The following is a 19,469-nucleotide window of genomic DNA, read 5'->3' as shown; positions in this document are numbered from 1 at the left end:
GTTACACTTGGATGGGAGACCGCCTGGCAATACCAGGTGCTGTAAGCTTTTGCCTTTTCTTCACTATTTATATAATATGCTGGCTTTTACGGAGGCTGATCTTTAAATGGCCCACTTTTTGGAGCAGCCCTCGCTTACGGCCATACCGCGCTGAGAGCGCCCGATCTCGTCTGATCTCGGAAGCTAAGCAGCGTCGGGCCTGCTTAGTACTTGGATGGGAGACCGCCTGGGAATACCAGGTGCTGTAAGCTTTTGCCTTTTCTTCACTATTTATATAATATGCTGGCTTTTAGAAAGACGTGTTTTACCGCTCTATTTATTACAATCATTTAAATGTATTATAGAGTTTTAAGTGTTTTACATGTTTTTTAGGCCATTTTATTACTCTTAACATTTTAAGTGAGTGTGTGTCTTTAAAAAATGGATGGTTGGCCTGCCATGTGACTAGACACATGACAGGAAGCAGGAAGTACAACTGTATAAGAGAGCAGCATGACAAACAAAGGACAGTCACCAAACTGTTGGACTGAGGAGTTGCTAATTTTAGAGCTCACCTTTCCATTCACCACCTGCAAACTTTGGATTACACTTTCTGTGGATTGTATATACACCGGTGGACACTCACATTGGACTTATCAACACACTGGGATTCTTGGACTGTTTTTAGGGTATGGACAAATGAACTGTATTCTTTTAACAGCGTTTACCTCGTTTTATCGTGTTGTTTTAAAGTCTTTTATGTGAACCTTGTAAATAAACCAAATCTATTTAAACCAATCTTCTTTTATGTCTCATTCTTTTAACCACTAGTCATCTCTCACAGTTAAATCTGACCCCATTTTAGTCTTGTAACTCGGCTGATAAGGCCGATTGTTACACTTGGATGGGAGACCGCCTGGGAATACCAGGTGCTATAAGCTTTTGCCTTTTCTTCACTATTTATATAATATGCTGGCTTTTACGGAGGCTGATCTTTAAATAGCCCACTTTTTGGAGCAGCCCTCGCTTACGGCCATACCGCGCTGAGAGCGCCCAATCTCGTCTGATCTCGGAAGCTAAGCAGCGTCGGGCCTGCTTAGTACTTGGATGGGAGACCGCCTGGGAATACCAGGTGCTGTAAGCTTTTGCCTTTTCTTCACTATTTATATAATATGCTGGCTTTTACGGAGGCTGATCTTTAAATGGCCCACTTTTTGGAGCAGCCCTCGCTTACGGCCATACCGCGCTGAGAGCGCCCGATCTCGTCTGATCTCGGAAGCTAAGCAGCGTCGGGCCTGCTTAGTACTTGGATGGGAGACCGCCTGGGAATACCAGGTGCTGTAAGCTTTTGCCTTTTCTTCACTATTTATATAATATGCTGGCTTTTAGAAAGACGTGTTTTACCGCTCTATTTATTACAATCATTTAAATGTATTATAGAGTTTTAAGTGTTTTACATGTTTTTTAGGCCATTTTATTACTCTTAACATTTTAAGTGAGTGTGTGTCTTTAAAAAATGGATGGTTGGCCTGCCATGTGACTAGACACATGACAGGAAGCAGGAAGTACAACTGTATAAGAGAGCAGCATGACAAACAAAGGACAGTCACCAAACTGTTGGATTGAGGAGTTGCTAATTTTAGAGCTCACCTTTCCATTCACCACCTGCAAACTTTGGATTACATTTTCTGTGGATTGTATATACACCGGTGGACACTCACATTGGACTTATCAACACACTGGGATTCTTGGACTGTTTTTAGGGTATGGACAAATGAACTGTATTCTTTTAACAGCGTTTACCTCGTTTTATCGTGTTGTTTTAAAGTCTTTTATGTGAACCTTGTAAATAAACTAAATCTATTTAAACCAATCTTCTTTTATGTCTCATTCTTTTAACCACTAGTCATCTCTCACAGTTAAATCTGACCCCATTTTAGTCTTGTAACTCGGCTGATAAGGCCGATTGTTACACTTGGATGGGAGACCGCCTGGGAATACCAGGTGCTGTAAGCTTTTGCCTTTTCTTCACTATTTATATAATATGCTGGCTTTTACGAAGGCTGATCTTTAAATAGCCCACTTTTTGGAGCAGCCCTCGCTTACGGCCATACCGCGCTGAGAGCGCCCGATCTCGTCTGATCTCGGAAGCTAAGCAGCGTCGGGCCTGCTTAGTACTTGGATGGGAGACCGCCTGGGAATACCAGGTGCTGTAAGCTTTTGCCTTTTCTTCACTATTTATATAATATGCTGGCTTTTAGAAAGACGTGTTTTACCGCTCTATTTATTACAATCATTTAAATGTATTATAGAGTTTTAAGTGTTTTACATGTTTTTTAGGCCATTTTATTACTCTTAACATTTTAAGTGAGTGTGTGTCTTTAAAAAATGGATGGTTGGCCTGCCATGTGACTAGACACATGACAGGAAGCAGGAAGTACAACTGTATAAGAGAGCAGCATGACAAACAAAGGACAGTCACCAAACTGTTGGATTGAGGAGTTGCTAATTTTAGAGCTCACCTTTCCATTCACCACCTGCAAACTTTGGATTACACTTTCTGTGGATTGTATATACACCGGTGGACACTCACATTGGACTTATCAACACACTGGGATTCTTGGACTGTTTTTAGGGTATGGACAAATGAACTGTATTCTTTTAACAGCGTTTACCTCGTTTTATCGTGTTGTTTTAAAGTCTTTTATGTGAACCTTGTAAATAAACCAAATCTATTTAAACCAATCTTCTTTTATGTCTCATTCTTTTAACCACTAGTCATCTCTCACAGTTAAATCTGACCCCATTTTAGTCTTGTAACTCGGCTGATAAGGCCGATTGTTACACTTGGATGGGAGACCGCCTGGCAATACCAGGTGCTGTAAGCTTTTGCCTTTTCTTCACTATTTATATAATATGCTGGCTTTTACGGAGGCTGATCTTTAAATGGCCCACTTTTTGGAGCAGCCCTCGCTTACGGCCATACCGCGCTGAGAGCGCCCGATCTCGTCTGATCTCGGAAGCTAAGCAGCGTCGGGCCTGCTTAGTACTTGGATGGGAGACCGCCTGGGAATACCAGGTGCTGTAAGCTTTTGCCTTTTCTTCACTATTTATATAATATGCTGGCTTTTAGAAAGACGTGTTTTACCGCTCTATTTATTACAATCATTTAAATGTATTATAGAGTTTTAAGTGTTTTACATGTTTTTTAGGCCATTTTATTACTCTTAACATTTTAAGTGAGTGTGTGTCTTTAAAAAATGGATGGTTGGCCTGCCATGTGACTAGACACATGACAGGAAGCAGGAAGTACAACTGTATAAGAGAGCAGCATGACAAACAAAGGACAGTCACCAAACTGTTGGATTGAGGAGTTGCTAATTTTAGAGCTCACCTTTCCATTCACCACCTGCAAACTTTGGATTACACTTTCTGTGGATTGTATATACACCGGTGGACACTCACATTGGACTTATCAACACACTGGGATTCTTGGACTGTTTTTAGGGTATGGACAAATGAACTGTATTCTTTTAACATCGTTTACCTCGTTTTATCGTGTTGTTTTAAAGTCTTTTATGTGAACCTTGTAAATAAACCAAATCTATTTAAACCAATCTTCTTTTATGTCTCATTCTTTTAACCACTAGTCATCTCTCACAGTTAAATCTGACCCCATTTTAGTCTTGTAACACGGCTGATAAGGCCGATTGTTACACTTGGATGGGAGACCGCCTGGCAATACCAGGTGCTGTAAGCTTTTGCCTTTTCTTCACTATTTATATAATATGCTGGCTTTTACGGAGGCTGATCTTTAAATAGCCCACTTTTTGGAGCAGCCCTCGCTTACGGCCGTACCGCGCTGAGAGCGCCCGATCTCGTCTGATCTCGGAAGCTAAGCAGCGTCGGGCCTGCTTAGTACTTGGATGGGAGACCGCCTGGGAATACCAGGTGCTGTAAGCTTTTGCCTTTTCTTCACTATTTATATAATATGCTGGCTTTTAGAAAGACGTGTTTTACCCCTCTATTTATTACAATCATTTAAATGTATTATAGAGTTTTAAGTGTTTTACATGTTTTTTAGGCCATTTTATTACTCTTAACATTTTAAGTGAGTGTGTGTCTTTAAAAAATGGATGGTTGGCCTGCCATGTGACTAGACACATGACAGGAAGCAGGAAGTACAACTGTATAAGAGAGCAGCATGACAAACAAAGGACAGTCACCAAACTGTTGGATTGAGGAGTTGCTCATTTTAGAGCTCACCTTTCCATTCACCACCTGCAAACTTTGGATTACACTTTCTGTGGATTGTATATACACCGGTGGACACTCACATTGGACTTATCAACACACTGGGATTCTTGGACTGTTTTTAGGGTATGGACAAATGAACTGTATTCTTTTAACAGCGTTTACCTCGTTTTATCGTGTTGTTTTAAAGTCTTTTATGTGAACCTTGTAAATAAACCAAATCTATTTAAACCAATCTTCTTTTATGTCTCATTCTTTTAACCACTAGTCATCTCTCACAGTTAAATCTGACCCCATTTTAGTCTTGTAACTCGGCTGATAAGGCCGATTGTTACACTTGGATGGGAGACCGCCTGGCAATACCAGGTGCTGTAAGCTTTTGCCTTTTCTTCACTATTTATATAATATGCTGGCTTTTACGGAGGCTGATCTTTAAATGGCCCACTTTTTGGAGCAGCCCTCGCTTACGGCCATACCGCGCTGAGAGCGCCCGATCTCGTCTGATCTCGGAAGCTAAGCAGCGTCGGGCCTGCTTAGTACTTGGATGGGAGACCGCCTGGGAATACCAGGTGCTGTAAGCTTTTGCCTTTTCTTCACTATTTATATAATATGCTGGCTTTTAGAAAGACGTGTTTTACCGCTCTATTTATTACAATCATTTAAATGTATTATAGAGTTTTAAGTGTTTTACATGTTTTTTAGGCCATTTTATTACTCTTAACATTTTAAGTGAGTGTGTGTCTTTAAAAAATGGATGGTTGGCCTGCCATGTGACTAGACACATGACAGGAAGCAGGAAGTACAACTGTATAAGAGAGCAGCATGACAAACAAAGGACAGTCACCAAACTGTTGGACTGAGGAGTTGCTAATTTTAGAGCTCACCTTTCCATTCACCACCTGCAAACTTTGGATTACACTTTCTGTGGATTGTATATACACCGGTGGACACTCACATTGGACTTATCAACACACTGGGATTCTTGGACTGTTTTTAGGGTATGGACAAATGAACTGTATTCTTTTAACAGCGTTTACCTCGTTTTATCGTGTTGTTTTAAAGTCTTTTATGTGAACCTTGTAAATAAACCAAATCTATTTAAACCAATCTTCTTTTATGTCTCATTCTTTTAACCACTAGTCATCTCTCACAGTTAAATCTGACCCCATTTTAGTCTTGTAACTCGGCTGATAAGGCCGATTGTTACACTTGGATGGGAGACCGCCTGGGAATACCAGGTGCTATAAGCTTTTGCCTTTTCTTCACTATTTATATAATATGCTGGCTTTTACGGAGGCTGATCTTTAAATAGCCCACTTTTTGGAGCAGCCCTCGCTTACGGCCATACCGCGCTGAGAGCGCCCGATCTCGTCTGATCTCGGAAGCTAAGCAGCGTCGGGCCTGCTTAGTACTTGGATGGGAGACCGCCTGGGAATACCAGGTGCTGTAAGCTTTTGCCTTTTCTTCACTATTTATATAATATGCTGGCTTTTACGGAGGCTGATCTTTAAATGGCCCACTTTTTGGAGCAGCCCTCGCTTACGGCCATACAGCGCTGAGAGCGCCCGATCTCGTCTGATCTCGGAAGCTAAGCACCGTCGGGCCTGCTTAGTACTTGGAAGGGAGCCCGCCTGGGAATACCAGGTGCTGTAAGCTTTTGCCTTTTCTTCACTATTTATATAATATGCTGGCTTTTAGAAAGACGTGTTTTACCGCTCTATTTATTACAATCATTTAAATGTATTATAGAGTTTTAAGTGTTTTACATGTTTTTTAGGCCATTTTATTACTCTTAACATTTTAAGTGAGTGTGTGTCTTTAAAAAATGGATGGTTGGCCTGCCATGTGACTAGACACATGACAGGAAGCAGGAAGTACAACTGTATAAGAGAGCAGCATGACAAACAAAGGACAGTCACCAAACTGTTGGATTGAGGAGTTGCTAATTTTAGAGCTCACCTTTCCATTCACCACCTGCAAACTTTGGATTACACTTTCTGTGGATTGTATATACACCGGTGGACACTCACATTGGACTTATCAACACACTGGGATTCTTGGACTGTTTTTAGGGTATGGACAAATGAACTGTATTCTTTTAACAGCGTTTACCTCGTTTTATCGTGTTGTTTTAAAGTCTTTTATGTGAACCTTGTAAATAAACCAAATCTATTTAAACCAATCTTCTTTTATGTCTCATTCTTTTAACCACTAGTCATCTCTCACAGTTAAATCTGACCCCATTTTAGTCTTGTAACTCGGCTGATAAGGCCGATTGTTACACTTGGATGGGAGACCGCCTGGCAATACCAGGTGCTGTAAGCTTTTGCCTTTTCTTCACTATTTATATAATATGCTGGCTTTTACGGAGGCTGATCTTTAAATGGCCCACTTTTTGGAGCAGCCCTCGCTTACGGCCATACCGCGCTGAGAGCGCCCGATCTCGTCTGATCTCGGAAGCTAAGCAGCGTCGGGCCTGCTTAGTACTTGGATGGGAGACCGCCTGGGAATACCAGGTGCTGTAAGCTTTTGCCTTTTCTTCACTATTTATATAATATGCTGGCTTTTAGAAAGACGTGTTTTACCGCTCTATTTATTACAATCATTTAAATGTATTATAGAGTTTTAAGTGTTTTACATGTTTTTTAGGCCATTTTATTACTCTTAACATTTTAAGTGAGTGTGTGTCTTTAAAAAATGGATGGTTGGCCTGCCATGTGACTAGACACATGACAGGAAGCAGGAAGTACAACTGTATAAGAGAGCAGCATGACAAACAAAGGACAGTCACCAAACTGTTGGATTGAGGAGTTGCTAATTTTAGAGCTCACCTTTCCATTCACCACCTGCAAACTTTGGATTACACTTTCTGTGGATTGTATATACACCGGTGGACACTCACATTGGACTTATCAACACACTGGGATTCTTGGACTGTTTTTAGGGTATGGACAAATGAACTGTATTCTTTTAACAGCGTTTACCTCGTTTTATCGTGTTGTTTTAAAGTCTTTTATGTGAACCTTGTAAATAAACCAAATCTATTTAAACCAATCTTCTTTTATGTCTCATTCTTTTAACCACTAGTCATCTCTCACAGTTAAATCTGACCCCATTTTAGTCTTGTAACTCGGCTGATAAGGCCGATTGTTACACTTGGATGGGAGACCGCCTGGCAATACCAGGTGCTGTAAGCTTTTGCCTTTTCTTCACTATTTATATAATATGCTGGCTTTTACGGAGGCTGATCTTTAAATGGCCCACTTTTTGGAGCAGCCCTCGCTTACGGCCATACCGCGCTGAGAGCGCCCGATCTCGTCTGATCTCGGAAGCTAAGCAGCGTCGGGCCTGCTTAGTACTTGGATGGGAGACCGCCTGGGAATACCAGGTGCTGTAAGCTTTTGCCTTTTCTTCACTATTTATATAATATGCTGGCTTTTAGAAAGACGTGTTTTACCGCTCTATTTATTACAATCATTTAAATGTATTATAGAGTTTTAAGTGTTTTACATGTTTTTTAGGCCATTTTATTACTCTTAACATTTTAAGTGAGTGTGTGTCTTTAAAAAATGGATGGTTGGCCTGCCATGTGACTAGACACATGACAGGAAGCAGGAAGTACAACTGTATAAGAGAGCAGCATGACAAACAAAGGACAGTCACCAAACTGTTGGATTGAGGAGTTGCTAATTTTAGAGCTCACCTTTCCATTCACCACCTGCAAACTTTGGATTACACTTTCTGTGGATTGTATATACACCGGTGGACACTCACATTGGACTTATCAACACACTGGGATTCTTGGACTGTTTTTAGGGTATGGACAAATGAACTGTATTCTTTTAACATCGTTTACCTCGTTTTATCGTGTTGTTTTAAAGTCTTTTATGTGAACCTTGTAAATAAACCAAATCTATTTAAACCAATCTTCTTTTATGTCTCATTCTTTTAACCACTAGTCATCTCTCACAGTTAAATCTGACCCCATTTTAGTCTTGTAACACGGCTGATAAGGCCGATTGTTACACTTGGATGGGAGACCGCCTGGCAATACCAGGTGCTGTAAGCTTTTGCCTTTTCTTCACTATTTATATAATATGCTGGCTTTTACGGAGGCTGATCTTTAAATAGCCCACTTTTTGGAGCAGCCCTCGCTTACGGCCGTACCGCGCTGAGAGCGCCCGATCTCGTCTGATCTCGGAAGCTAAGCAGCGTCGGGCCTGCTTAGTACTTGGATGGGAGACCGCCTGGGAATACCAGGTGCTGTAAGCTTTTGCCTTTTCTTCACTATTTATATAATATGCTGGCTTTTAGAAAGACGTGTTTTACCCCTCTATTTATTACAATCATTTAAATGTATTATAGAGTTTTAAGTGTTTTACATGTTTTTTAGGCCATTTTATTACTCTTAACATTTTAAGTGAGTGTGTGTCTTTAAAAAATGGATGGTTGGCCTGCCATGTGACTAGACACATGACAGGAAGCAGGAAGTACAACTGTATAAGAGAGCAGCATGACAAACAAAGGACAGTCACCAAACTGTTGGATTGAGGAGTTGCTCATTTTAGAGCTCACCTTTCCATTCACCACCTGCAAACTTTGGATTACACTTTCTGTGGATTGTATATACACCGGTGGACACTCACATTGGACTTATCAACACACTGGGATTCTTGGACTGTTTTTAGGGTATGGACAAATGAACTGTATTCTTTTAACAGCGTTTACCTCGTTTTATCGTGTTGTTTTAAAGTCTTTTATGTGAACCTTGTAAATAAACCAAATCTATTTAAACCAATCTTCTTTTATGTCTCATTCTTTTAACCACTAGTCATCTCTCACAGTTAAATCTGACCCCATTTTAGTCTTGTAACTCGGCTGATAAGGCCGATTGTTACACTTGGATGGGAGACCGCCTGGCAATACCAGGTGCTGTAAGCTTTTGCCTTTTCTTCACTATTTATATAATATGCTGGCTTTTACGGAGGCTGATCTTTAAATGGCCCACTTTTTGGAGCAGCCCTCGCTTACGGCCATACCGCGCTGAGAGCGCCCGATCTCGTCTGATCTCGGAAGCTAAGCAGCGTCGGGCCTGCTTAGTACTTGGATGGGAGACCGCCTGGGAATACCAGGTGCTGTAAGCTTTTGCCTTTTCTTCACTATTTATATAATATGCTGGCTTTTAGAAAGACGTGTTTTACCGCTCTATTTATTACAATCATTTAAATGTATTATAGAGTTTTAAGTGTTTTACATGTTTTTTAGGCCATTTTATTACTCTTAACATTTTAAGTGAGTGTGTGTCTTTAAAAAATGGATGGTTGGCCTGCCATGTGACTAGACACATGACAGGAAGCAGGAAGTACAACTGTATAAGAGAGCAGCATGACAAACAAAGGACAGTCACCAAACTGTTGGACTGAGGAGTTGCTAATTTTAGAGCTCACCTTTCCATTCACCACCTGCAAACTTTGGATTACACTTTCTGTGGATTGTATATACACCGGTGGACACTCACATTGGACTTATCAACACACTGGGATTCTTGGACTGTTTTTAGGGTATGGACAAATGAACTGTATTCTTTTAACAGCGTTTACCTCGTTTTATCGTGTTGTTTTAAAGTCTTTTATGTGAACCTTGTAAATAAACCAAATCTATTTAAACCAATCTTCTTTTATGTCTCATTCTTTTAACCACTAGTCATCTCTCACAGTTAAATCTGACCCCATTTTAGTCTTGTAACTCGGCTGATAAGGCCGATTGTTACACTTGGATGGGAGACCGCCTGGGAATACCAGGTGCTATAAGCTTTTGCCTTTTCTTCACTATTTATATAATATGCTGGCTTTTACGGAGGCTGATCTTTAAATAGCCCACTTTTTGGAGCAGCCCTCGCTTACGGCCATACCGCGCTGAGAGCGCCCGATCTCGTCTGATCTCGGAAGCTAAGCAGCGTCGGGCCTGCTTAGTACTTGGATGGGAGACCGCCTGGGAATACCAGGTGCTGTAAGCTTTTGCCTTTTCTTCACTATTTATATAATATGCTGGCTTTTACGGAGGCTGATCTTTAAATGGCCCACTTTTTGGAGCAGCCCTCGCTTACGGCCATACAGCGCTGAGAGCGCCCGATCTCGTCTGATCTCGGAAGCTAAGCACCGTCGGGCCTGCTTAGTACTTGGAAGGGAGCCCGCCTGGGAATACCAGGTGCTGTAAGCTTTTGCCTTTTCTTCACTATTTATATAATATGCTGGCTTTTAGAAAGACGTGTTTTACCGCTCTATTTATTACAATCATTTAAATGTATTATAGAGTTTTAAGTGTTTTACATGTTTTTTAGGCCATTTTATTACTCTTAACATTTTAAGTGAGTGTGTGTCTTTAAAAAATGGATGGTTGGCCTGCCATGTGACTAGACACATGACAGGAAGCAGGAAGTACAACTGTATAAGAGAGCAGCATGACAAACAAAGGACAGTCACCAAACTGTTGGATTGAGGAGTTGCTAATTTTAGAGCTCACCTTTCCATTCACCACCTGCAAACTTTGGATTACACTTTCTGTGGATTGTATATACACCGGTGGACACTCACATTGGACTTATCAACACACTGGGATTCTTGGACTGTTTTTAGGGTATGGACAAATGAACTGTATTCTTTTAACAGCGTTTACCTCGTTTTATCGTGTTGTTTTAAAGTCTTTTATGTGAACCTTGTAAATAAACCAAATCTATTTAAACCAATCTTCTTTTATGTCTCATTCTTTTAACCACTAGTCATCTCTCACAGTTAAATCTGACCCCATTTTAGTCTTGTAACTCGGCTGATAAGGCCGATTGTTACACTTGGATGGGAGACCGCCTGGCAATACCAGGTGCTGTAAGCTTTTGCCTTTTCTTCACTATTTATATAATATGCTGGCTTTTACGGAGGCTGATCTTTAAATGGCCCACTTTTTGGAGCAGCCCTCGCTTACGGCCATACCGCGCTGAGAGCGCCCGATCTCGTCTGATCTCGGAAGCTAAGCAGCGTCGGGCCTGCTTAGTACTTGGATGGGAGACCGCCTGGGAATACCAGGTGCTGTAAGCTTTTGCCTTTTCTTCACTATTTATATAATATGCTGGCTTTTAGAAAGACGTGTTTTACCGCTCTATTTATTACAATCATTTAAATGTATTATAGAGTTTTAAGTGTTTTACATGTTTTTTAGGCCATTTTATTACTCTTAACATTTTAAGTGAGTGTGTGTCTTTAAAAAATGGATGGTTGGCCTGCCATGTGACTAGACACATGACAGGAAGCAGGAAGTACAACTGTATAAGAGAGCAGCATGACAAACAAAGGACAGTCACCAAACTGTTGGATTGAGGAGTTGCTAATTTTAGAGCTCACCTTTCCATTCACCACCTGCAAACTTTGGATTACACTTTCTGTGGATTGTATATACACCGGTGGACACTCACATTGGACTTATCAACACACTGGGATTCTTGGACTGTTTTTAGGGTATGGACAAATGAACTGTATTCTTTTAACATCGTTTACCTCGTTTTATCGTGTTGTTTTAAAGTCTTTTATGTGAACCTTGTAAATAAACCAAATCTATTTAAACCAATCTTCTTTTATGTCTCATTCTTTTAACCACTAGTCATCTCTCACAGTTAAATCTGACCCCATTTTAGTCTTGTAACACGGCTGATAAGGCCGATTGTTACACTTGGATGGGAGACCGCCTGGCAATACCAGGTGCTGTAAGCTTTTGCCTTTTCTTCACTATTTATATAATATGCTGGCTTTTACGGAGGCTGATCTTTAAATAGCCCACTTTTTGGAGCAGCCCTCGCTTACGGCCGTACCGCGCTGAGAGCGCCCGATCTCGTCTGATCTCGGAAGCTAAGCAGCGTCGGGCCTGCTTAGTACTTGGATGGGAGACCGCCTGGGAATACCAGGTGCTGTAAGCTTTTGCCTTTTCTTCACTATTTATATAATATGCTGGCTTTTAGAAAGACGTGTTTTACCCCTCTATTTATTACAATCATTTAAATGTATTATAGAGTTTTAAGTGTTTTACATGTTTTTTAGGCCATTTTATTACTCTTAACATTTTAAGTGAGTGTGTGTCTTTAAAAAATGGATGGTTGGCCTGCCATGTGACTAGACACATGACAGGAAGCAGGAAGTACAACTGTATAAGAGAGCAGCATGACAAACAAAGGACAGTCACCAAACTGTTGGATTGAGGAGTTGCTCATTTTAGAGCTCACCTTTCCATTCACCACCTGCAAACTTTGGATTACACTTTCTGTGGATTGTATATACACCGGTGGACACTCACATTGGACTTATCAACACACTGGGATTCTTGGACTGTTTTTAGGGTATGGACAAATGAACTGTATTCTTTTAACAGCGTTTACCTCGTTTTATCGTGTTGTTTTAAAGTCTTTTATGTGAACCTTGTAAATAAACCAAATCTATTTAAACCAATCTTCTTTTATGTCTCATTCTTTTAACCACTAGTCATCTCTCACAGTTAAATCTGACCCCATTTTAGTCTTGTAACTCGGCTGATAAGGCCGATTGTTACACTTGGATGGGAGACCGCCTGGCAATACCAGGTGCTGTAAGCTTTTGCCTTTTCTTCACTATTTATATAATATGCTGGCTTTTACGGAGGCTGATCTTTAAATGGCCCACTTTTTGGAGCAGCCCTCGCTTACGGCCATACCGCGCTGAGAGCGCCCGATCTCGTCTGATCTCGGAAGCTAAGCAGCGTCGGGCCTGCTTAGTACTTGGATGGGAGACCGCCTGGGAATACCAGGTGCTGTAAGCTTTTGCCTTTTCTTCACTATTTATATAATATGCTGGCTTTTAGAAAGACGTGTTTTACCGCTCTATTTATTACAATCATTTAAATGTATTATAGAGTTTTAAGTGTTTTACATGTTTTTTAGGCCATTTTATTACTCTTAACATTTTAAGTGAGTGTGTGTCTTTAAAAAATGGATGGTTGGCCTGCCATGTGACTAGACACATGACAGGAAGCAGGAAGTACAACTGTATAAGAGAGCAGCATGACAAACAAAGGACAGTCACCAAACTGTTGGACTGAGGAGTTGCTAATTTTAGAGCTCACCTTTCCATTCACCACCTGCAAACTTTGGATTACACTTTCTGTGGATTGTATATACACCGGTGGACACTCACATTGGACTTATCAACACACTGGGATTCTTGGACTGTTTTTAGGGTATGGACAAATGAACTGTATTCTTTTAACAGCGTTTACCTCGTTTTATCGTGTTGTTTTAAAGTCTTTTATGTGAACCTTGTAAATAAACCAAATCTATTTAAACCAATCTTCTTTTATGTCTCATTCTTTTAACCACTAGTCATCTCTCACAGTTAAATCTGACCCCATTTTAGTCTTGTAACTCGGCTGATAAGGCCGATTGTTACACTTGGATGGGAGACCGCCTGGGAATACCAGGTGCTATAAGCTTTTGCCTTTTCTTCACTATTTATATAATATGCTGGCTTTTACGGAGGCTGATCTTTAAATAGCCCACTTTTTGGAGCAGCCCTCGCTTACGGCCATACCGCGCTGAGAGCGCCCGATCTCGTCTGATCTCGGAAGCTAAGCAGCGTCGGGCCTGCTTAGTACTTGGATGGGAGACCGCCTGGGAATACCAGGTGCTGTAAGCTTTTGCCTTTTCTTCACTATTTATATAATATGCTGGCTTTTACGGAGGCTGATCTTTAAATGGCCCACTTTTTGGAGCAGCCCTCGCTTACGGCCATACAGCGCTGAGAGCGCCCGATCTCGTCTGATCTCGGAAGCTAAGCAGCGTCGGGCCTGCTTAGTACTTGGAAGGGAGCCCGCCTGGGAATACCAGGTGCTGTAAGCTTTTGCCTTTTCTTCACTATTTATATAATATGCTGGCTTTTAGAAAGACGTGTTTTACCGCTCTATTTATTACAATCATTTAAATGTATTATAGAGTTTTAAGTGTTTTACATGTTTTTTAGGCCATTTTATTACTCTTAACATTTTAAGTGAGTGTGTGTCTTTAAAAAATGGATGGTTGGCCTGCCATGTGACTAGACACATGACAGGAAGCAGGAAGTACAACTGTATAAGAGAGCAGCATGACAAACAAAGGACAGTCACCAAACTGTTGGATTGAGGAGTTGCTAATTTTAGAGCTCACCTTTCCATTCACCACCTGCAAACTTTGGATTACACTTTCTGTGGATTGTATATACACCGGTGGACACTCACATTGGACTTATCAACACACTGGGATTCTTGGACTGTTTTTAGGGTATGGACAAATGAACTGTATTCTTTTAACAGCGTTTACCTCGTTTTATCGTGTTGTTTTAAAGTCTTTTATGTGAACCTTGTAAATAAACCAAATCTATTTAAACCAATCTTCTTTTATGTCTCATTCTTTTAACCACTAGTCATCTCTCACAGTTAAATCTGACCCCATTTTAGTCTTGTAACTCGGCTGATAAGGCCGATTGTTACACTTGGATGGGAGACCGCCTGGGAATACCAGGTGCTGTAAGCTTTTGCCTTTTCTTCACTATTTATATAATATGCTGGCTTTTACGGAGGCTGATCTTTAAATAGCCCACTGTTTGGAGCAGCCCTCGCTTACGGCCTTACCGCGCTGAGAGCGCCCGATCTCGTCTGATCTCGGAAGCTAAGCAGCGTCGGGCCTGCTTAGTACTTGGATGGGAGACCGCCTGGGAATACCAGGTGCTGTAAGCTTTTGCCTTTTCTTCACTATTTATATAATATGCTGGCTTTTACGGAGGCTGATCTTTAAATGGCCCACTTTTTGGAGCAGCCCTCGCTTACGGCCATACCGCGCTGAGAGCGCCCGATCTCGTCTGATCTCGGAAGCTAAGCAGCGTCGGGCCTGCTTAGTACTTGGATGGGAGACCGCCTGGGAATACCAGGTGCTGTAAGCTTTTGCCTTTTCTTCACTATTTATATAATATGCTGGCTTTTAGAAAGACGTGTTTTACCGCTCTATTTATTACAATCATTTAAATGTATTATAGAGTTTTAAGTGTTTTACATGTTTTTTAGGCCATTTTATTACTCTTAACATTTTAAGTGAGTGTGTGTCTTTAAAAAATGGATGGTTGGCCTGCCATGTGACTAGACACATGACAGGAAGCAGGAAGTACAACTGTATAAGAGAGCAGCATGACAAACAAAGGACAGTCACCAAACTGTTGGATTGAGGAGTTGCTAATTTTAGAGCTCACCTTTCCATTCACCACCTGCAAACTTTGGATTACACTTTCTGTGGATTGTATATACACCGGTGGACACTCACATTGGACTTATCAACACACTGGGATTCTTGGACTGTTTTTAGGGTATGGACAAATGAACTGTATTCTTTTAACAGCGTTTACCTCGTTTTATCGTGTTGTTTTAAAGTCTTTTATGTGAACCTTGTAAATAAACCAAATCTATTTAAACCAATCTTCTTTTATGTCTCATTCTTTTAACCACTAGTCACCTCTCACAGTTAAATCTGATCCCATTTTAGTCTTGTAACTCGGCTGATAAGGCCGATTGTTACACTTGGATGGGAGACCGCCTGGGAATACCAGGTGCTGTAAGCTTTTGCCTTTTCTTCACTATTTATATAATATGCTGGCTTTTACGGAGGCTGATCTTTAAATGGCCCACTTTTTGGAGCAGCCCTCGCTTACGGCCATACCGCGCTGAGAGCGCCCGATCTCGTCTGATCTCGGAAGCTAAGCACCGTCGGGCCTGCTTAGTACTTGGATGGGAGACCGCCTGGGAATACCAGGTGCTGTAAGCTTTTGCCTTTTCTTCACTATTTATATAATATGCTGGCTTTTAGAAAGACGTGTTTTACCGCTCTATTTATTACAATCATTTAAATGTATTATAGAGTTTTAAGTGTTTTACATGTTTTTTAGGCCATTTTATTACTCTTAACATTTTAAGTGAGTGTGTGTCTTTAAAAAATGGATGGTTGGCCTGCCATGTGACTAGACACATGACAGGAAGCAGGAAGTACAACTGTATAAGAGAGCAGCATGACAAACAAAGGACAGTCACCAAACTGTTGGATTGAGGAGTTGCTAATTTTAGAGCTCACCTTTCCATTCACCACCTGCAAACTTTGGATTACACTTTCTGTGGATTGTATATACACCGGTGGACACTCACATTGGACTTATCAACACACTGGGATTCTTGGACTGTTTTTAGGGTATGGACAAATGAACTGTATTCTTTTAACAGCGTTTACCTCTTTTTATCGTGTTGTTTTAAAGTCTTTTATGTGAACCTTGTAAATAAACCAAATCTATTTAAACCAATCTTCTTTTATGTCTCATTCTTTTAACCACTAGTCATCTCTCACAGTTAAATCTGACCCCATTTTAGTCTTGTAACTCGGCTGATAAGGCCGATTGTTACACTTGGATGGGAGACCGCCTGGGAATACCAGGTGCTGTAAGCTTTTGACTTTTCTTCACTATTTATATAATATGCTGGCTTTTACGGAGGCTGATCTTTAAATAGCCCACTTTTTGGAGCAGCCCTCGCTTACGGCCATACCGCGCTGAGAGCGCCCGATCTCGTCTGATCTTGGAAGCTAAGCAGCGTCGGGCCTGCTTAGTACTTGGATGGGAGACCGCCTGGGAATACCAGGTGCTGTAAGCTTTTGCCTTTTCTTCACTATTTATATAATATGCTGGCTTTTACGGAGGCTGATCTTTAAATGGCCCACTTTTTGGAGCAGCCCTCGCTTACGGCCATACCGCGCTGAGAGCGCCCGATCTCGTCTGATCTCGGAAGCTAAGCAGCGTCGGGCCTGCTTAGTACTTGGATGGGAGACCGCCTGGGAATACCAGGTGCTGTAAGCTTTTGCCTTTTCTTCACTATTTATATAATATGCTGGCTTTTAGAAAGACGTGTTTTACCGCTCTATTTATTACAATCATTTAAATGTATTATAGAGTTTTAAGTGTTTTACATGTTTTTTAGGCCATTTTATTACTCTTAACATTTTAAGTGAGTGTGTGTCTTTAAAAAATGGATGGTTGGCCTGCCATGTGACTAGACACATGACAGGAAGCAGGAAGTACAACTGTATAAGAGAGCAGCATGACAAACAAAGGACAGTCACCAAACTGTTGGATTGAGGAGTTGCTAATTTTAGAGCTCACCTTTCCATTCACCACCTGCAAACTTTGGATTACACTTTCTGTGGATTGTATATACACCGGTGGACACTCACATTGGACTTATCAACACACTGGGATTCTTGGACTGTTTTTAGGGTATGGACAAATGAACTGTATTCTTTTAACAGCGTTTACCTCGTTTTATCGTGTTGTTTTAAAGTCTTTTATGTGAACCTTGTAAATAAACCAAATCTATTTAAACCAATCTTCTTTTATGTCTCATTCTTTTAACCACTAGTCATCTCTCACAGTTAAATCTGACCCCATTTTAGTCTTGTAACTCGGCTGATAAGGCCGATTGTTACACTTGGATGGGAGACCGCCTGGGAATACCAGGTGCTGTAAGCTTTTGCCTTTTCTTCACTATTTATATAATATGCTGGCTTTTACGGAGGCTGATCTTTAAATAGCCCACTTTTTGGAGCAGCCCTCGCTTACGGCCATACCGCGCTGAGAGCGCCCGATCTCGTCTGATCTTGGAAGCTAAGCAGCGTCGGGCCTGCTTAGTACTTGGATGGGAGACCGCCTGGGAATACCAGGTGCTGTAAGCTTTTGTCTTTTCTTCACTATTTATATAATATGCTGGCTTTTAGAAAGACGTGTTTTACCGCTCTATTTATTACAATCATTTAAATGTATTATAGAGTTTTAAGTGTTTTACATGTTTTTTAGGCCATTTTATTACTCTTAACATTTTAAGTGAGTGTGTGTCTTTAAAAAATGGATGGTTGGCCTGCCATGTGACTAGACACATGACAGGAAGCAGGAAGTACAACTGTATAAGAGAGCAGCATGACAAACAAAGGACAGTCACCAAACTGTTGGATTGAGGAGTTGCTAATTTTAGAGCTCACCTTTCCATTCACCACCTGCAAACTTTGGATTACACTTTCTGTGGATTGTATATACACCGGTGGACACTCACATTGGACTTATCAACACACTGGGATTCTTGGACTGTTTTTAGGGTATGGACAAATGAACTGTATTCTTTTAACAGCGTTTACCTCGTTTTATCGTGTTGTTTTAAAGTCTTTTATGTGAACCTTGTAAATAAACCAAATCTATTTAAACCAATCTTCTTTTATGTCTCATTCTTTTAACCACTAGTCACCTCTCACAGTTAAATCTGATCCCATTTTAGTCTTGTAACTCGGCTGATAAGGCCGATTGTTACACTTGGATGGGAGACCGCCTGGGAATACCAGGTGCTGTATGCTTTTGCCTTTTCTTCACTATTTATATAATATGCTGGCTTTTACGGAGGCTGATCTTTAAATGGCCCACTTTTTGGAGCAGCCCTCGCTTACGGCCATACCGCGCTGAGAGCGCCCGATCTCGTCTGATCTCGGAAGCTAAGCAGCGTCGGGCCTGCTTAGTACTTGGATGGGAGACCGCCTGGGAATACCAGGTGCTGTAAGCTTTTGCCTTTTCTTCACTATTTATATAATATGCTGGCTTTTAGAAAGACGTGTTTTACCGCTCTATTTATTACAATCATTTAAATGTATTATAGAGTTTTAAGTGTTTTACATGTTTTTTAGGCCATTTTATTACTCTTAACATTTTAAGTGAGTGTGTGTCTTTAAAAAATGGATGGTTGGCCTGCCATGTGACTAGACACATGACAGGAAGCAGGAAGTACAACTGTATAAGAGAGCAGCATGACAAACAAAGGACAGTCACCAAACTGTTGGATTGAGGAGTTGCTAATTTTAGAGCTCACCTTTCCATTCACCACCTGCAAACTTTGGATTACACTTTCTGTGGATTGTATATACACCGGTGGACACTCACATTGGACTTATCAACACACTGGGATTCTTGGACTGTTTTTAGGGTATGGACAAATGAACTGTATTCTTTTAACAGCGTTTACCTCTTTTTATCGTGTTGTTTTAAAGTCTTTTATGTGAACCTTGTAAATAAACCAAATCTATTTAAACCAATCTTCTTTTATGTCTCATTCTTTTAACCACTAGT

General features: G+C 40.9%; 25 non-coding genes and 2 pseudogenes across 25 annotated transcripts; all 27 read left to right on the top strand.

Annotated features, from left to right (window-relative positions):
- The first annotated feature begins 132 nt into the window (after nt 1–132).
- Nucleotides 133–251, top strand: LOC141306986 (5S ribosomal RNA). Its single transcript, XR_012345947.1, has one exon. It is a non-coding gene; the product is annotated as a 5S ribosomal RNA (ribosomal RNA).
- A 753-nt stretch (nt 252–1,004) lies between these two features.
- Nucleotides 1,005–1,123, top strand: LOC141318690 (5S ribosomal RNA). The gene has a single exon (XR_012352991.1). It is a non-coding gene; the product is annotated as a 5S ribosomal RNA (ribosomal RNA).
- Nucleotides 1,124–1,207: 84 nt separating this feature from the next.
- On the top strand, nt 1,208–1,326 carry LOC141306975 (5S ribosomal RNA). The gene has a single exon (XR_012345936.1). It is a non-coding gene; the product is annotated as a 5S ribosomal RNA (ribosomal RNA).
- A 753-nt stretch (nt 1,327–2,079) lies between these two features.
- On the top strand, nt 2,080–2,198 carry LOC141306964 (5S ribosomal RNA). Its single transcript, XR_012345925.1, has one exon. It is a non-coding gene; the product is annotated as a 5S ribosomal RNA (ribosomal RNA).
- Nucleotides 2,199–2,951: 753 nt separating this feature from the next.
- LOC141306952 (5S ribosomal RNA) lies at nt 2,952–3,070 on the top strand. The gene has a single exon (XR_012345914.1). It is a non-coding gene; the product is annotated as a 5S ribosomal RNA (ribosomal RNA).
- Nucleotides 3,071–3,823: 753 nt separating this feature from the next.
- LOC141317832 (5S ribosomal RNA) lies at nt 3,824–3,942 on the top strand. Its single transcript, XR_012352186.1, has one exon. It is a non-coding gene; the product is annotated as a 5S ribosomal RNA (ribosomal RNA).
- A 753-nt stretch (nt 3,943–4,695) lies between these two features.
- LOC141306941 (5S ribosomal RNA) lies at nt 4,696–4,814 on the top strand. Its single transcript, XR_012345903.1, has one exon. It is a non-coding gene; the product is annotated as a 5S ribosomal RNA (ribosomal RNA).
- A 753-nt stretch (nt 4,815–5,567) lies between these two features.
- On the top strand, nt 5,568–5,686 carry LOC141306930 (5S ribosomal RNA). Its single transcript, XR_012345892.1, has one exon. It is a non-coding gene; the product is annotated as a 5S ribosomal RNA (ribosomal RNA).
- An 84-nt stretch (nt 5,687–5,770) lies between these two features.
- LOC141346364 (5S ribosomal RNA) lies at nt 5,771–5,889 on the top strand (annotated as a pseudogene).
- Nucleotides 5,890–6,642: 753 nt separating this feature from the next.
- On the top strand, nt 6,643–6,761 carry LOC141306919 (5S ribosomal RNA). Its single transcript, XR_012345881.1, has one exon. It is a non-coding gene; the product is annotated as a 5S ribosomal RNA (ribosomal RNA).
- Nucleotides 6,762–7,514: 753 nt separating this feature from the next.
- Nucleotides 7,515–7,633, top strand: LOC141306908 (5S ribosomal RNA). Its single transcript, XR_012345870.1, has one exon. It is a non-coding gene; the product is annotated as a 5S ribosomal RNA (ribosomal RNA).
- A 753-nt stretch (nt 7,634–8,386) lies between these two features.
- Nucleotides 8,387–8,505, top strand: LOC141317831 (5S ribosomal RNA). The gene has a single exon (XR_012352185.1). It is a non-coding gene; the product is annotated as a 5S ribosomal RNA (ribosomal RNA).
- A 753-nt stretch (nt 8,506–9,258) lies between these two features.
- On the top strand, nt 9,259–9,377 carry LOC141306897 (5S ribosomal RNA). Its single transcript, XR_012345859.1, has one exon. It is a non-coding gene; the product is annotated as a 5S ribosomal RNA (ribosomal RNA).
- Nucleotides 9,378–10,130: 753 nt separating this feature from the next.
- On the top strand, nt 10,131–10,249 carry LOC141306875 (5S ribosomal RNA). Its single transcript, XR_012345837.1, has one exon. It is a non-coding gene; the product is annotated as a 5S ribosomal RNA (ribosomal RNA).
- An 84-nt stretch (nt 10,250–10,333) lies between these two features.
- LOC141346358 (5S ribosomal RNA) lies at nt 10,334–10,452 on the top strand (annotated as a pseudogene).
- A 753-nt stretch (nt 10,453–11,205) lies between these two features.
- Nucleotides 11,206–11,324, top strand: LOC141306864 (5S ribosomal RNA). Its single transcript, XR_012345826.1, has one exon. It is a non-coding gene; the product is annotated as a 5S ribosomal RNA (ribosomal RNA).
- Nucleotides 11,325–12,077: 753 nt separating this feature from the next.
- On the top strand, nt 12,078–12,196 carry LOC141317830 (5S ribosomal RNA). Its single transcript, XR_012352184.1, has one exon. It is a non-coding gene; the product is annotated as a 5S ribosomal RNA (ribosomal RNA).
- Nucleotides 12,197–12,949: 753 nt separating this feature from the next.
- LOC141306853 (5S ribosomal RNA) lies at nt 12,950–13,068 on the top strand. Its single transcript, XR_012345815.1, has one exon. It is a non-coding gene; the product is annotated as a 5S ribosomal RNA (ribosomal RNA).
- Nucleotides 13,069–13,821: 753 nt separating this feature from the next.
- LOC141306842 (5S ribosomal RNA) lies at nt 13,822–13,940 on the top strand. The gene has a single exon (XR_012345804.1). It is a non-coding gene; the product is annotated as a 5S ribosomal RNA (ribosomal RNA).
- An 84-nt stretch (nt 13,941–14,024) lies between these two features.
- On the top strand, nt 14,025–14,143 carry LOC141344759 (5S ribosomal RNA). Its single transcript, XR_012356835.1, has one exon. It is a non-coding gene; the product is annotated as a 5S ribosomal RNA (ribosomal RNA).
- Nucleotides 14,144–14,896: 753 nt separating this feature from the next.
- Nucleotides 14,897–15,015, top strand: LOC141317820 (5S ribosomal RNA). Its single transcript, XR_012352174.1, has one exon. It is a non-coding gene; the product is annotated as a 5S ribosomal RNA (ribosomal RNA).
- An 84-nt stretch (nt 15,016–15,099) lies between these two features.
- LOC141306831 (5S ribosomal RNA) lies at nt 15,100–15,218 on the top strand. Its single transcript, XR_012345793.1, has one exon. It is a non-coding gene; the product is annotated as a 5S ribosomal RNA (ribosomal RNA).
- A 753-nt stretch (nt 15,219–15,971) lies between these two features.
- LOC141318135 (5S ribosomal RNA) lies at nt 15,972–16,090 on the top strand. The gene has a single exon (XR_012352469.1). It is a non-coding gene; the product is annotated as a 5S ribosomal RNA (ribosomal RNA).
- Nucleotides 16,091–16,843: 753 nt separating this feature from the next.
- Nucleotides 16,844–16,962, top strand: LOC141317986 (5S ribosomal RNA). Its single transcript, XR_012352330.1, has one exon. It is a non-coding gene; the product is annotated as a 5S ribosomal RNA (ribosomal RNA).
- Nucleotides 16,963–17,046: 84 nt separating this feature from the next.
- On the top strand, nt 17,047–17,165 carry LOC141306820 (5S ribosomal RNA). The gene has a single exon (XR_012345782.1). It is a non-coding gene; the product is annotated as a 5S ribosomal RNA (ribosomal RNA).
- A 753-nt stretch (nt 17,166–17,918) lies between these two features.
- On the top strand, nt 17,919–18,037 carry LOC141317985 (5S ribosomal RNA). Its single transcript, XR_012352329.1, has one exon. It is a non-coding gene; the product is annotated as a 5S ribosomal RNA (ribosomal RNA).
- A 753-nt stretch (nt 18,038–18,790) lies between these two features.
- On the top strand, nt 18,791–18,909 carry LOC141306809 (5S ribosomal RNA). Its single transcript, XR_012345771.1, has one exon. It is a non-coding gene; the product is annotated as a 5S ribosomal RNA (ribosomal RNA).
- The last annotated feature ends 560 nt before the right edge of the window (nt 18,910–19,469 follow it).

The sequence above is a fragment of the Garra rufa genome, chromosome 1, assembly GCF_049309525.1.
Source record: "Garra rufa chromosome 1, GarRuf1.0, whole genome shotgun sequence".
NCBI classification, from domain to species: Eukaryota; Metazoa; Chordata; class Actinopteri; order Cypriniformes; family Cyprinidae; genus Garra; species Garra rufa.
This window is presented reverse-complemented; position numbering and strand designations above follow the sequence as displayed.